The sequence below is a fragment of the Corvus moneduloides genome, chromosome 2, assembly GCF_009650955.1.
Source record: "Corvus moneduloides isolate bCorMon1 chromosome 2, bCorMon1.pri, whole genome shotgun sequence".
NCBI classification, from domain to species: Eukaryota; Metazoa; Chordata; class Aves; order Passeriformes; family Corvidae; genus Corvus; species Corvus moneduloides.
The window spans coordinates 118,619,259-118,622,889 of NC_045477.1; positions in this window are offsets into that span (position 1 = coordinate 118,619,259).

Below are 3,631 nucleotides of genomic sequence, written 5' to 3' on the forward strand. Positions count from 1 at the left end.
CTTTTATACCAACCCTCACTGCAGCCCCTCTTGTCCCTTGCCAGAGAAATAAACCCAACCACTGCCAGATCCCAGGAAATGGATTAAGTGGCTCTACTTATGAAATTGGTGCTGATTTATGGGAATTACTCTCAAGGCTGGGATGAGGAGTAATCTATGTGTCCCACTGATTGGGCTAAGCCCTAATGGATCTAATTAGTGGTGTGTATTCATTCCCAGCCACCATGATTGATTTTAATGCCTTTAATGCCAATGGCAGGGTTGGTGTTGCTGTGGAAATCTTTTAAATCAGTTTATTATGTATGCCAAAACTCCTTTGTAGTGGAGAGGGACTTTTCACAAGAGCATGTAATGACAGGACAAGGGGGAATGGCCTTAAGCTGGAGGAAGGCAGGGTTAGATTGGATATTAGGAAGAAATTCTTCCCTGTGAGGATGGGGAGGCCCTGGCACAGGCTGTTCAGAGAAGCTGTGGCTGCCCCATCCCTGAAAGTGTTCAAGGTCAGGCTGTTTGGGGCTCTGAGTAACCTGGGATAGTGGAAGGTGTCGTGCATGGGGAAGGGAGGTTGGAATTAAGACCTTTAAGGTCCCTCCCAACTCAAACCATTCCTCACCCGGCTGCTGCATAGGTGAAGGAGACTGCATCTTGGGTGCAGAGCTGTGCTGCAATGACAAATGCCTCTAATTAGCCTCACACATGATGTTCAGATAGTTTCCAACACACTTGGCACTGTCACTTGGTCTTACAAGTTTCCTCTGAGGTGTCTGTTTTACATCTCTCAGGATCTGGCACATCCATCTGTGCTGACGATTCCATACCTCGACACCCATCTGCCTGAAGTTGCAGTGGTTGCTGCAAGGCTGGCACTTCTTCAGACAGAACAGCTGACTCAGGACCTCTTCCCCAGTCCCTCCTGAAAGGCATGAAAGCTCTGGATATCCCTCCTTGGCTACGACTTCAGTTTGTAAGTGCTTGCACTCCTTCTGTTCCAAATATTCACGGATTTTTGCATAGCTGCGCTTGCAGCTGGGCCTCGTGTGTGCCCTGGCATCTCGTGGTTTTCTGAGATCCAAATCAAGGGCCAGGCTTTCTTCACATCACCAGTTTCACACTCTGCATTGCTCTTGTGCCATTCCATAATGTAGCTGCACCAGATGCAAGCCACAACCTTATTCCACATGCTTTTCCAACTGATGTTTTACTGGTGGGGCTAATGGTTACCTGTGCAAATGTCACTTACAGCATATTTCAGATGTAATTAACTAAGCAAACTCTGATTTAGAGTAAATAATTGTTCTGTTTAAGAACACTATTTTCTAGTAAATTCTTCTTTAGTAAAATTAGAATAAGAATATGGAGGGTAGGGAAAAAACAGTGTCATTTCAATCAGAAGTTGTATTTTGATGAACCTTGTGGGTCCCTTCCAACTTAGAATTTTCTGACTCTTGTGATTCTGTAATTTGTCCTTGATGTGGATGTTTCTCTGCAGTTTGTGAATTTTTAACAATGTAATGAGACAGCTGCTTCAGTGTCTCTATTTAAGACAAATATAAAATATTTGTCTCTTCTCTTGATTTGTTTTTAGTCGCTCAGTGTTTTTCCTGTGGTTTTTTTTTTCATAAATTTCACCCCACATTCTAGTCATGGTCCATTTTCTTACCAGAGAGACAGACCCTTGACTTTTTAATGCTGAAACCAGTCCCTCAGCTTTAGACCAGTCACACCCAGCTGGAAAGTCTTTTCTGTCACTTTTCCCACTTGATTAAAACATCCTATTTCTTGTTTTTCGTATTCATGCAGCATGCAGTACTCTCCAAATAGCTCTATATACTATGTAGTATATGTGCAGATGGGGACATACAGCTGTCTCAACTCCTTCAATGACCTGAAACACATGGAACATTTCAGGGTGAATCATGTCCTGAAATAAACTACCTTGAACTGCTTTTCTCTGTATTGGTACTTTTTATAGATACAGAAGAAATTGCTGCTTGGGCTTTCCAGAGCCACAGGCTGCGTTCTTGAGGCACTTCTCTCTGGTAAGACCTTTCAGCATATTTTGCTTTCATGAGAGGATTTCTGGTTTGGTTTATTTATTTATTTGTTTGTTTGTTTAAACTTTCTGCATAATCTAGAGCACCTTGTTAAGAATTACTCTGAGATAATTTGCACAGAGTGTATTAAATTCACCTGCACCCCATGTTCTACATCATCAAGCCCTGTTCACAACAGTGAGGATGCAGCTGTTGTGACACTGAGCTGTTTCCCAGGTGAATAACTCATTGTCAAGTTCTCAGACACCATCAGAATGGCCTTAGGCTGAAGGGGGGTAGGTCTGAATAGACATTAGGAAGAAATTTTTCCCTGTGAGGGTGGTGAGGATCTGGCACACGTTTCCTGAAGGTGTGGATGCCCCATCCCTCGAAGTGTTCAAGGCCAAGTTGGATGGTGCTTTGAGCAACCTGGGATAGTGGAAGGTGTCCCTGCCCATGGCAGGGGGTGGAACAAGATGAGCTTTAAGGTCCCTTCCAACCCAAACCATTCCATGATTCACCAGGCTCCCTGCCTTGGGATGGGCATTTTTAGGGCTACCTGCACCTCCCTCCCCTGTTGCTGACCTGGGCAAGCTGAGATGCCTGGGCAATGCCTGCGCAACCCCAAGGCCCTTTTAGGGGGAGCAGCTGACTGCTGCCCCAGCATGAAGCCCCTCACAGACCCCTCAGATGCAGTGGGTATTGGCCCCCCAAACCAGACAAGCAGCCACTACCACAGGAGGCCACTGGCAGCCACATGTGTGTCCCCACTATGGCCACTGCCCATGGGGACATGAGTAAAACACCTTCAAAGGTGCCCCGGCAGAGCCCTTTCTCCAGGGTCACAGGATCAATTAGGTTGGAAAATACCTCTGAGATCATCGAGTCCAACCTTTGACTGATCACCACCACGTCAACTAGACCATGGCACTGAGTGACACATCCAGTCTCTTCAGGGGTGGTGACTCCACCACGCCCCCGGGGCAGACCATTCCAATGGCTAATCACCTTTTCTGTGAAGAACTTCTTCCTAATGTCCAGCCTAAGCCTCCCCTGCAGCTTGAGGCCATTTTCTCTTGTCCTCTTGCTGTTTGCTTGGGAGAAGAGGCTGATTCCCACTTGGCTACAACCTCCTCTCAGGTAGTTGTAGACAGTGATAAGGTCATCCCTGACCCTCCTTTACTCCAGGCTAAACACCCCCATTTCCCTCAGCCTCTCCAGAGTCTTCAACAGCTCCGTCACCCTTCTCTGGACACGCTCCTTGAATGTCCTCCCTGAACCGAGGCGAACTGGACACAGTGTCTGAAGGCCCTGTGGGTAAACCCTGGGTGTTCCCTCGGGTTTCCCTCAGCGATCCGGCCGGACATCGCCGGACATCGCCGGACATCCCCGGACATCGCCGGACATCGCCGGGCGCTCCGGCCCCGCACCGCGCTCCCATTGGCTGGCTCGGAGTCGCCAACGCCCCCGCGCTGACCAATCAGCGCTCGCCGCGCCGCTCCCGCCCCCCCGGGGCCCGGGGCGGGGCCGGGGCGGGGCCGGCGGCTCCTCTTAAACCCCGCGCATCCTCCGCGTCTTCATCCTCCTTCTGCTCCTCA